This window comes from Typopeltis vanoorti, chromosome 15, assembly GCF_054136105.1.
Source record: "Typopeltis vanoorti isolate ZY-2024b chromosome 15, IOZ_Tvanoo_1.0, whole genome shotgun sequence".
NCBI classification, from domain to species: domain Eukaryota; kingdom Metazoa; phylum Arthropoda; class Arachnida; order Uropygi; family Thelyphonidae; genus Typopeltis; species Typopeltis vanoorti.
The window spans coordinates 98,908,160-98,921,602 of record NC_143563.1 but is presented as its reverse complement, the minus strand read 5'-3'; the positions used below and the strand labels follow the sequence as shown (position 1 = coordinate 98,921,602).

Here is a 13,443-nt window from a genome sequence, read left to right as displayed (position 1 = left end):
TTCAGTATCTAGCCAAACTATCAATGATATTCAGAAGCATTCAGTTAAGAGAGTAGTAGACAACTGCCCCCATCTTGTCCTTGACTCAGTAGACAACTGCCACCATCTTGTGGTCCCTAACACAATATGCTATTATGTAGGAGGTTTAATGGATTTTTTACAACACTCAAAAAGAATTAAAATAGAATTTAATACTTCCTATATTTCGTCCTAGTCACTAGGACATTTACGGGGATTACAGAAACAATTAATGTAACATGCACACAAAAACTTACAATACTAAGTCCAACCACATGGGTGACACTAAAGTCCTATCTAGGTGGAGCGCCCTCTAACGGCGGTAGTAGGTGGCCTAGAATGTAAGGTGGGACCTCTGGTGATGAGTGTTTCCCAAATCTTCGGAAGCTTAACGCAACCGTATTTATTAAGATTTGGTTGGTTTGTGAGAGCTGCTGTTGCTTCTAAGAAAAGTCTCTCTTTCTTGAATTTGCTGTGGTTGAGCATGGTGGTTTTCTTCCATGATACTCTGTGGGTGGTGTCCAAAACATGGTCAGCCAAGCCTGAATGGCCATAGTTGTGTTTAACGATGTACGACTTGTGTTCCTCCAGGCGGATGGATGCTGATCTGTCTGTCTGTCCAAAGTACGCAAGCTTACAGGAACAGGGTACTTTGTAAACTCCAGGCAGAGAGAGAGGAGGGAGCTGATCTTTCGTAGAACGGATAAGGGTAGCAAGTTTGCGGTAGGGCTTATATGCTGTGTGTAGGTTATACTTTTTTAGTATCTTGGCTATTTTTTCCGAAGTGCCACGGATGTAGGGTATGGTGATGGCATTTTTAAAATCTTGTTGACGAGAGGGACGGGGAATGGGGGAGGAATTGATTATTTTTTTGATACTGTGTTCGCTATAGCCATTGGAGAGGAAAGTTCTGTGTATGTGGTTACACAAACCCAATTCCCCACTCAGGCCTATAGTAGATGCCACCAATGCACCTTGTTACAGACTGTCTAAACAGCTGGCCAAGTCTCTGTCCCCCCTCACCGGAAATTCCGCTTCCTATATAAAAAACACGACCCACTTTAAAGCCCTCACAGAAAATTTAACCTCGAATAATACAGACATATTAGTAAGCTTTGATATCTCCTCTTTGTTTACCAATATTCCTTTAACTGACACTTTATCTCTCTTAGAAAACGTTTTTCCCTCTGACATCTTAGATCTCTTTTCCTATGCCATCAACTCTGGGTATTTCTCTTGGAAGAACAAAATCTACAAGCTGATAGAGGGAACCGCCATGGGTTCCCCCCCTCTCATCCCCCCTTGCCAATTTCTATATGGAAGATTTCGAAAAACGAGCCATAGACTCAGCCCTACTCAAACCTTCTATCTGGCTAAGACATGTAGATGATGTGTTCTCTATTTGGCCTCATGGCCCAGACACGTTAGACTACTTCCTCAGTCATCTCAATAGCCTACATCCAAGAATCCAGTTTACTATGGAAAAGGAAAAGAACAATTGTTTACCCTTCCTAGACACCTTAGTCACACGCCTGCCTAATGATACACTTGCCTTCACTGTATACAGAAAACCCACACACACAGGCAGATACATTCACAAACTCTCCCACCACCACCCCTCGCAACAATATGACATCATTAAAACTCTTACCAAGAGAGCCCACAATCTTTTCCAGTGGAGCCGCCCTCACTACTGAGCTTAACCACATACACAGAACTTTCCTCTCCAATGGCTATAGCGAGCACAGTATCAAAAAAATAATCAATTCCTCCCCCATTCCCCGTCCCTCTCGTCAACAAGATTTTAAAAATGCCATCACCATACCCTACATCCATGGCACTTCAGAAAAAATAGCCAAGATACTAAAAAAGTATAACCTACACACAGCATATAAGCCTTACCGCAAACTTGCTACCCTTATCCGTTCTACGAAAGATCAGCTCCCTCCTCTCTCTCTGCCTGGAGTTTACAAAGTACCCTGTTCCTGTAAGCTTGCGTACTTTGGACAGACAGACAGACAGATCAGCATCCATCCACCTGGAGGAACACAAGTCGTACATCGTTAAACACAACTATGGCCATTCAGGCTTGGCTGACCATGTTTTGGACACCACCCACAGAGTATCATGGAAGAAAACCACCATGCTCAACCACAGCAAATTCAAGAAAGAGAGACTTTTCTTAGAAGCAGCAGCAGCTCTCAGAAACCTACCAAATCTTAATAAATACGGTTGCATTAAGCTTCCGAAGATTTGGGAAACACTCATCACCAGAGGTCCCACCTTACATTCCAGGCCACCTACTACCACCCTTAGAGGGCGCTCCATCTAGATAGGACTTTAGTGTCACCCACGTGGTTGGGCTTAGTATTATAAGTTTTTGTGTGCATGTTACATTAATTGTTTTTGTAATCCCCGTAGATGTCCTAGTGACTAGGACGAAATATAGGAAGTATTAAATTCTATTTTAATTCTTTTTGCGTGTTGTAAAAAATCCATTAAACCTCCAACATAATGTCCTCACAGCACTTAAGCCTCTACACAACAATATGCTATTGTCTAAAATAGTGTAGGTTCAGTCAATTTTTTTGGCTCAGAGATTAAAACCCCGAGTTTCTGGAAGGGAAAAAAACCCTATTTGCTTGCACTAGAGATCAATCAGATGGGGGGACTGGTCAGAGAAAGATTTAGAAAAATTTCTCTAGTTGGCAACTAGAAAAGAACTTAGAACATTCTTTCCTCAGATTGCCTAGCACTATGGATGCATTATTTCCACAGGGCTACATAGGCCTTACAACTTATGTAACTTGGATTTAATCCAATCCTCTATTAACTGCCTCAGGAGCTCACTGTAGTGCATATAGATATAGCAAATGTGAGGTGTCCCAATGCCAGACTTGATCTTACTTCATGCAATATACTTGATATGTTGCCTGTAGACCATGTCTCTACTCTTCTTTCATTCTCATCTCTCTTTCTTGCTCCCCCCCCCAATGTTATTACAGTACAAAAGGGTTAGGGATGCTCTTTCTATTTTCTCTTTTCACCTTCCATTTCTTTGCAATAGGAATCTGCCTTTTCTCTCAAGGTTCTGGCCTTATCCTTAATGTACTCTGCAGCAGAGGAGTGGCAAGTTGGCTGCAGTACTACGAACAGAAGAAAACAGTCACAGGATGTGTTAAATGCTACTGTATTCGTGGCGACACATCTCTCCAGAGACAACTTAAGGGAGATGAGAAGTATGTGACAATCAATGTTGGAACATTGTTTAAAACTGGAAAGCTGAAACTGTTAGATGAAGGATTAACAAAATTGAAGTGAAGTATACTAGGCATAACTGAGACTCATTGATCAAACAAGGGATGTGCTAACATCCACAATAGAAGAATATTTTACTCAGGAAGAAAAGATGGAGTACATAGAGAAGGAATAGCAATCACATTAAAAAATCATCTTTTAAATTCAGTAACAGAAATTAACTCCAGCATCTTCAAGATTAATCTCGCTAAGGTTAAAGGCAAAATAAGAAACACATATATTAAGGTAATACCACTTTATGCACCAGATTACTGTCATGTAGATGATGAATATGAGGAATTTTTCTCAAATCTACAAACAGAAAGAAATTAGTAATACCAACAGAAAATACATGTTGTTAGTAATGGGAGACTTCAATGGAAAAATAGGTAAATATTCTGAGGACATGGAAAGAGTAATGGAGAAATTTGGGATTGATGATTACTAACACTTGTTTTTCATAGAGATAGTCACAAATACACATTGTCCTCACCTGATTGGGAAAAACAAAAACTGTATCGATTATATCTTAGTCATTTTAACATTCAAAACAATCATCAATAGGAAAAGCCTTGTAAGACTTGACACCTCAAAATTAAGACTCCAACACAAAATGTGTTTAATTTAAGAAATAATGGGAGCCTTAACTCCTCAAAATACAAAATTTTGGAAAAAAGGAAAAAATGCAATACTAGATGCAATAAAACAAACATTACAGAAAAACTACAGAACTAATAATAATCAGATTACTACTGAAATAACAGATCTGTGGTGCCAAAAGAAAAACTTTCCACTCAGAGCACACCTGAACTGCTAGAAAACCACAAGAAATTAAAAAATAAAATTACATCTAAATGTAAAGAAGCAAAAGAAAATTGATAAATCAAAAAGAAGATGTCAGGCAGCTATCCATCATAATACAAAATTAGTATATGACAAAATAAAAGAATTTTCATTGGTGCACTTATTAGATGCACCAATCTAAACTAATAAAAATGAAAAATGAGAGGAAATCTGAGTAGTGAAGTTAAAAAAAAAATCTGAAATCTGGATGGACTATTTTTAAACAAATGTTTGCAAATTTTTACTTTTGTGTAGTGTCATGTAGCTTGTGTCCTGTGCATATGTATGTTTTCCTGAATGTAATTTCCAAAAATTATGATGTTACCACATCAATAAAATATATAAATTTGAAGGATGTAGCATTCTCAATTGATGTTGCTTGGGAATCCTTAAACCTGAAGCAATTCGAGTATCATGGAGAAAACTGTGGTCTTCTAGAATTTAGAAGATAACTACGGTGATACACAAAAAGCAGAAATTCAAAACGTGCATAATTTGGTTAAAAATATAAATCCAAATCTTGAATTATTAGATATATGAAGAGCCAAAGGCTTCAATTCGGTGACATATGACTTGTTTAACTTAAGCCTTTGGTTTTAAGAAGCCTTTGGCTCTTCATATATCTAATAATTTATTAGGACACCTCTCGACAATGCTCATAAAAGGGTTGTAAGTTCTGTTCGCTACAAACTTGGTCTCATCAGTGAGTAGGTCTACCTACTCACTGATGAGACCTCAATAAAGGTTGAAACCGGTCTGGGTAGTGACCTTCTCTCATAATGTTGAACAGAAATACAGCTCCTAGGAGCTAAGTTCACATTATGGGTAAATATCAAGAATAGTGATCGGAGCTTGCTCCACCTTAGACATGAGTTGCCTCAGCTTGCACTACCTTTAGGGTCAGTTGCTGCAGTATCCAGGTATTTGCTTACGCTTGGAATCGCTGAACTTTATATAGTTTCTACTATATTCCTATATTCGGCATGAAACTCTTTGAGTTTCTTATTTGGCTAAGAAACGATATGGGATGTAATACCCTTAACTTAAACCAAATCTTGAAATTTCACAAATAGATGTTACGGAATGGATTACAGATAGAACCGAAGTGAACTCGAAATCAAATCAGATGCTTAAATTATAAACATGATGCTACAGAATGAATTAGCAGACGATCATGGCGATAAAGAATTCAAAGAAAAAAAAAGTAAAACATGAAGAGGCAGTTGACAGTTTTAATATATGTATAGAATGGGCTAATCAGAATGATACGCCATTCCACAAAGTTTTTTTGCTAATGCAGTTATGAGAAGAAGCATTCGAAAAAAGTTTAGCTTCCAAGAAGCGAAAGAAAATCAATGACTTTTTTTACAGAGAAATTAAAAAAAACTTTGTATTATTTTGTGAAACTTTGTTTTGTGTGTTGTGTACAAGAAAGTGATATTTTTTACACAAATTAAGTTATGTACTGAACTATGCAATTTTATTAAATCAAAATCCTCAACAATAAAGATATATACAAACTAAATTTTTTACTAAAATAAACTTATATTACTTTTTAAGTTTTACATTACAGTACAGTAGCTTTTTTTTTCTATGAGTTACTTCATTTATTTCCAGAATTAAATTGATGTACCATTAGAATCTGATTATTTTTGTCTTAAACACTAGTTATTGTTGTCTCTTGGGCGAAAATTCACTAATCCGAATGAGCACGATTTTTATTAGTTCGGATTAGTGAGATACTACTGTACTTATTCCATCATGTGTGTTTTTGTTTCCATAAATTCTTCACAATGAATGCTGACCACCATGTAACCTTAAAAATTTTTTGTGGGAAAGTTAACACTGAAAATTTCTGAAAATGTTTGGTGCAAGTGAGGGGATCCCAAAATATTAAAGATGAAAATGGATGCTGCAATCAGGCAGATGAAAACAGATAAAGCTCAGGTAGAGATGAAATACTGAGAGCTTTGGAAGTATGGAGGAGAAACAGTCCAGAATTATTTATTCAGTTATCCAACCAAGTATTAAATTCTTGAGAAATACCTAATGACTGGAAATTGGGAAGAATAATTCCCATACATAAAAAGGCAGTATGCAAATTATCAACCAAAAAAACTTTACAAAATTAAGTCACACATATAAATTATTTATCAGAATTATATAAAACAGAACTAAAGCAACTTATGAGGAACATTAGATGAGCAAATTGGATTTAGAAGAGGGAAATCTACAACTGATGCAAGCTATACTCTTTTACAATTAGCCGAATTATAGTGTGTGTGTATGGGGGGGGGGAGAGGAGAAATCTTTACTGCCATTTTAGAGACTTTAAACAAGCCTTTGAATCAAGTAGAAATAAATCGTTTGGAATTTTAAAACAAAACAAAAAAAAAAAACAGGACATAATACTATCATCATCCAGTACTACAAAAAGACTATGGCAACAATACAATTTGGAGCAATTGCAACTTCTGAAATACCAGTGGAGAGAGAGTGAGATGTCATGCAGATATGTCTGCTTTCACCATTCTGTTTAATCTGTGCATGGAAAAACACTAGTAAAAGAGTCCAGAAAACATGGAAATAGTTGTGAATAGACAAAATTTACATAAAATACGCAGATGATATAGTATTATTTCCATTTGCAGTCTGCCAAACCCCACATACTCTTTTTAACAGAAACTCAAATCTCACCTTCCCCACAGCACTATCCATCTTAACCTCCCTAACTATACACTATTTAACTCCTTTCAACCCAAGGGTGGCATATATTCGCTCTGACATACCCTGCCGGAGAGCACCTAACCTTGAATTGCCCAGCTTCAACCTTCTTTGGCTACAGCTATCCCTCCCCGACTCAGTCAAATTCATCTGCTGTCTCTATCGCTCTCCTAATACCACCAATCATTCTGAGCACTTTCATTTCCCCTCTGTAAAAGTTGATTTTCTCCAGTCCCACTCTCCTAACAGCGAAATCATCCTCCTGGGTGATTTTAATGTCCATAACACCAATTGGCTATCCTCTTCCAGTTGTACAGATCCTGCAGGCAGAGATGCTGAAACATTTGCCATCACTAATGACCTTGCACAAATTGTTCAAAAGCCGACCAGAATACCAGATAACCCGAACCACTCCCCAAATATCCTAGATCTCTTCCTTGCTAATGACCCCTCCAAATATGTAGTGAATGTAGTGAGCCCCCTAGGTAATTCTGACCAAAACCTAGTGCTCATCTCCTCCTCCATGCAACAACGTTTACATAGTCACTCCCACACGAGTAGTTTGGCATTATAACAGTGCCAAATGGGACAGTCTCCGAGACTATTATGTTACATTCCCATGGTTGGATTATTGTTTCTGGTCTTCCAGTCCAAATATATGCACCGAACATATTACCAAAGTAATCCTCACTGGCATGAAAACATACATTCCCCACACTACTCTGAACTGCCATCCCCTAACTAAACCCTGGTTCTCCAAAAGATGTGCCAAGGCTGTACAAATGAAAAATCAGGCATACCATAACTGGCTCAAATCAAGAATCCCTTTCTCCCTCAAAGCCTATACTGAAGTCCAAAACAGGTGCAAGAAAATTATCAATGCTTCTAAAACAGAATTTGAACGGGCAAAAAGCAGGAAGCTTGCAGCCATGCTTTTTGGTCTCTGGCCAAAGCAATTGGTCATAATTTTTGCCCTACACTACTCCCACCTCTATCATACCCAGATGGCTCAATTGCAACATCACCCACAGAAAAAGCTAACCTCCTGGCTTCACACTTTGCCTCCAATGCACACATAACCGACAATGGCAAATGCCCTCCAGTGATTCCAGCTGCCCAACATGCAATGCCCCCTGTATCGTTTTGCCAAAAAGATATAAACCTGTTGTCTAAATTAGACACAAAAAAGTCTCCTGGCACTGACAGCATTCTTCCAATTGTCCTGGAAGTCTGCGCAACAGAACTGACTCCTATCCTATGCCGTCTATACACACTCTCTTACTCCACTGGTATATATATATATATACTTCAGTCACTCACTTCAGTCCTATCTAAAATGATGGAAAAAATCCTTCAACTCTCAACTCCTAATTTACCTTGAAGGTACCCAGCTAATAATCGACCACCAATACGGATTCCGTAGAAACCGATCAACAGGAGATCTACTTTCATATATCACCCATCGCTGGACAAATGCCATGGAGAAATTCGGCGAATCCTAAGTAGTTGCACTTGATATCTCTAAAGCCTTTAACCAGGTCTGGCACAAAGGCTTACTAAGCAAACTCCCATCATTTGGACTGTCTCAGGACTTCTGCAGATGGATTGCCAGCTTCCTGTCTGGACGAACACTATGTGTGATGGTAGATGGCTCCCTATCCTCTCACCATCCAACTAATGCTGGGGTCCCACAAGGTTCAGTTCTCTCACCGACCCTCTTCCTTCTATATATCAATGACCTACTTCAGTTGACCTCTAACCCAATACACAGTTTTGCAGACAACAGCACATTACACTTCTCCCTCTCATTTGACAAACCCTACTCTACACAACTCACTTCAACCCACAGAACATCAACTACCACTGCCCTTAATTCTGACCTCCAAGCCATCCTCCAATGGGGCTCAGATAACCTCGTCGACCTCAATGCTAGTAAAACCCAATTCTGTCTTATTTCTCACAAAAAAGAACCATTTTCCCCCAACATTGTTTTTGATAACACTCAAATTCCCAGACAAGATGAGATCTCTCTTCTCGGAATTACCCTGACACCAAGCCTCTACTGGCATAAGCACATCACAACCATTGCAGCTTCCAAAAAACTAGGTTTTCTCTTCCGTTCAAGACGCTACTTCACCTCTAAACAGCTGTTAACATTATACAAATCTCAAATCCACCCAGCTATCGAATACTGCTCTCACATTTGGAGTGGGGCTCCTAAAGGCTCCCTCACAATGCTTGACTCAATGCAGAGGGGAGAAATTAGACTGATAAATGACTCATCTCTCACCAACTCACTCCCCTCACTTTCACATAGATGTTTGGTCTCTGCAATTTGGGTATTATACAAATATTTCCATGGAAAATGTTCATATGAAACATTCAGATGAAACATTGATTCATCTGAATCAATAATTCCCTCACTCCGTACTAAGCCCATCGAAACACGTACAGCTGCCACCCAACATCCTTTCACAGTACACTTTGAAACCCACAGAACAAGTTTCTTTTCCTCCTCCTTCATCCCTGCTACTGCGGTACTGTGGAATAGTCTTCTCCCTGATGTATTTCCCAAGGAATACAACATACAGGCTTTTAAATCAAATGTAAATAAGTTTCTCTTTTCCCAATCCACCACCCATATACAGTACTAACGTACTTTAGGTTGACCAGCCAACCTCTCGTATATGGGCCCAACATAAAAAAATAAAAAATAAAAAATCCAAGTAAGGAAAACTTAAAGTAAATGACTAAAAACCTACATAATTTATCTGCAGATAAATTTTAATAAAATGAAAACAATTTATTTCTCTCTGTTGCTTCCTGTTGCCAACAGGAAGAAATGGAGGTAATATGTTAAAGAATTCAATTATTTAGACACATTCAATTACATACAATTACAGGCTAAATTATGACGATACCATTAAACACAGAATTCTTTACAGTGAAGAAACTTGAGTTATCAAGCAGAAGGAAGAAAAAACAACTGACAGGCTTTAAAAACAAGTTTGAGAAAAATAAATAAGAGATCATGGAATGAAATGAAAACTAAGCAGGAGATCAGCGAAGAATTACACTACAATATCTCCATAACAACACAAATCATAGAAAAACAGTATACAATGGTTTGGACATGTATACAGAGTACATACTAACAGGTTTCATTAAATTCTCCAAAATGGAAGAGTAGAAGGAAGAATACCACCAGGAAGACCTACAAGGAAATGGATAGAAAACATCAAGAGGATTTTAAATCCTGTGGGACTGGCTAAAGCATATCATCTGCATAAAGTAAAGAACTGAGATTAACATATCCAATTTTAATATCAAGTTTCGTACCGCTTTCCTTCATAATGCAATTCATATAGATGATGAATAACAGAAGGAATCATGTACATCCTTGTCTGACACCAGATTTAACATTAAACCATCTTCCTGTACTTCCTTCAACTCTAACTGCTGACTTACAACTCAAATAAAGACATTATATTGCTTGATATAATGCCCCGTTGACACCATATAAAACACCATATTCTCTTAGCGTCTTGTCATATGCCTTTTGCAGGTTTACTAAACTTAAATACAGATCTTTGTTATATTCCCATGATTTCTCAACTCTTTGTCGTAAAGTAAAAATCTGATCCTGACAGCCTCTATTTTGCCTGAATTCAGCCCGTTCTTCAGTTTTATTTCTCTTTTTTTATAAATGGGTACTATGAGAGCTCTACTCCAATCATCTGGAATCTGTCCCTCAGTAAAGGCCTTCTGAACTATACAGTGCAGCTACTGCAAGATTTTTATACATCCGTACTTGAGCATTTCTGGTAGAATATCATCCAATCCCACTGCTTTTCCAAATTTCAGGCACTTGATGGCATTTTCTATTCAAGTATGGATATGTATTCCGGATTGTATGCAAGCAGAGTGTTTTTTTTTTTTTTTTTAAATCACTGTGCTGTCACTGCTTGTTTCATTTAGCAATTTTTCGAAGTAATTACTCCATATATCAAGGATATCCTTTTCTCCACTTTTCATGTCACCTTTATCATCTCTAATTCCTTTTACAGCACTCTTACCTCCATTTCTGAGTTTTTCAACAACACCAAGAATATTTTGCCACCTTCCTGATATTTATTTTATATGTTCTTACCAAAGTATTCCCATGACTTTTGTTTAGCTAGTTTTACACAGTGATTAGCTTTCTTACATTTGTCTCTGTATTCTCTAAGAGCACAAGCTGACTTATTTGACAGGAACTTTTGATATGCTTTCTTCTTTTCCTTCACTGCCTCTTTAACTTCCTGTGTCCACCATGGAGTTCCGATTTTTCTATCCTTGTAGACCACTTCACCACATTCCTCTATGGCTGAATCAATCAATGTTTTCTTCAGAGCTTGCCATTGAATCCCCAAGGTTTGGTTCTGTTCTCAAACTCTTTCATTTTTTCTTGAATAATGTTTGCATATTACTCTATAGTTCACATCCGAGAGCTGCTCAACTTTTATTCACTTTAAAACTTTCTTACATGTTCTTATTTTCAATATGAAATTCAATTTTATCCTGCTCAAGACTAAATGGTGATCACTTCCAATTTCAAATCCTCTGTACAATCTGATGTCCTGTACCAGGGAGAAAACATCAATATCGACAATAACATAGTCAATGAGACTTTTCGTATTCCTTGCATCTTCTCTCCATGTGAATTTGTGTACATTTTAATGTTGGAACATTGTGTTAGTAATAACCAGTCCATGTCCTGAGCAGAAATCCAACAGATATTTGCCATTATTATTAGCTTTGCTCTTTTCTCAAAATTTTCCAAAAATATTTCTGTATGTCTGACAATCATTTCCTACTCTGCTATTTAGATCTCCAACAAGGACCAACATTTCTTTTTTCATTATGTTAGTTGTTTTCTCTAAAGCCTCAAAAAATTCCAAAACTTCTACCTTAGTAGAACCTTCTGTGGGACCATAGGCACAAATAAGTCTGACTGTCCAGTTCCCCATTCTGATATTTGCCCACATCACTGTACTTGAGAAGATTAGCCTCGTATTTAGTGTTGAATACTATGGCTACTTGTGACTATTAAATTATTTAAGGAATTTACAACATATACTGGAATATTAATTAAAAGAAACTTGAACATACAGCTATGACACATGCATGCAGGCACATACAAAGAGTTCTTTGTAGTGCCTGCGTGCACGTTTCATAGTTGTATGTTCCCATGAAGATGGCGATGTGAAATTGCCGAAATATAGGAAGTATTTATTAAAATTTCTTTTAATTAATATTCCAGTATATGTTGTAAATTTCTTAAATAATTTAATAGTCATGTGTTACCAACATATAAGCCTATCTACGAGAATTACAATGGCTACTTCTTTTCTTTGAGTGTCGTTGCCTGAATATAATATTTTGTATTTATTGCTCAGAAAGATGTCAAAAATTTTTGTCTTTTTTGTTTCAGTCACCCCTATTATGTCTATCTGGTACTTATCTAATTCCTCAGCTAGCACCATTTCTTTGCCATTCAGGCTTCTTACGTTGATAGTACCGATCTTGAACTCTGGTGATGTTGATTGAGTTAGGATGCATTTCAGGATTTGTTCCAGTAGCTGACTTTGCTGTTCGCCCTGATTCACTGGCAAAAATGGGAGCCTTGTTTAACTAGGTGAAGTCCCAGCAGACATTAAATTCTGTCACGTTGTACCATCATTTTACATTGTGGCTTAAGCTAATAAGAATACAATTTGGTTCGAAAAATCCCAAGTTGCCACCAATGCCAGCATTCTCATTCATTCAGTATCTAGATAGATACCTAACAGGGTGCACCATGAGAAGGTGAGGATTGGACATTAGGTCAGAAGCCCTGGTCGGTTCTCTGCATTCCTTTAAAGGGCATGTGGAGGTCTCCTCTCAGTTATAGCTTTGACTAAATGGCATATTAAATTTAATAACTATGGAAAATCTGGCCTTTCTGATGATGTCCTGAATACTCTACATAGAATTGACTGGAAAGGCACCTGTTGTTTACATCACACCAAAAAAAACGTGGTATTAACGTCAATTTAAGGAGGCCTGTGAAATTCTTATGAACCATCCTAATCTTACCAATAATGATGGTCTAAAAATCCCAAGAATATGGAAGATACATATTCTACTCACATAACCTTTTTGTCTAAGAGTTAATTATAAATAGGACTGTAAGTAATACAGGATTTCAACTCCAGTATAACAACTCTCATGTTAAATAAGGACACCACTTTTGCTGTGATAAAACTATCTATATGAATTTGGTCTCTGATGATGTTATAAATAGAATATACTTTCATGTAGTTTTTTTTCCACTAGAGGTCAGGCCAGTAAAATAACGGTCGATCAAACCATTGTCTCTATATGTGTATACTCCAGATGTGATGTTTCAACCTTAATATGAAGGTTGAAACGTAAGGAAATTTAAAGTAATTATTTCTAAATAATTTGTCAGAATGAAGGAAGATATGAATTTTGTTCATTAGCCACATGTAAAAATAATAAATATGATTGAAAGCAAAT

General features: G+C 37.3%; 1 protein-coding gene across 15 annotated transcripts in view; it reads right to left on the bottom strand.

Annotated features, from left to right (window-relative positions):
- Positions 1 to 13,443, bottom strand: part of LOC150099022 (uncharacterized) — a 589,139-nt gene that overhangs the window by 185,600 nt on the left and 390,096 nt on the right. The gene's annotated exons all lie outside the window — the stretch shown is intronic.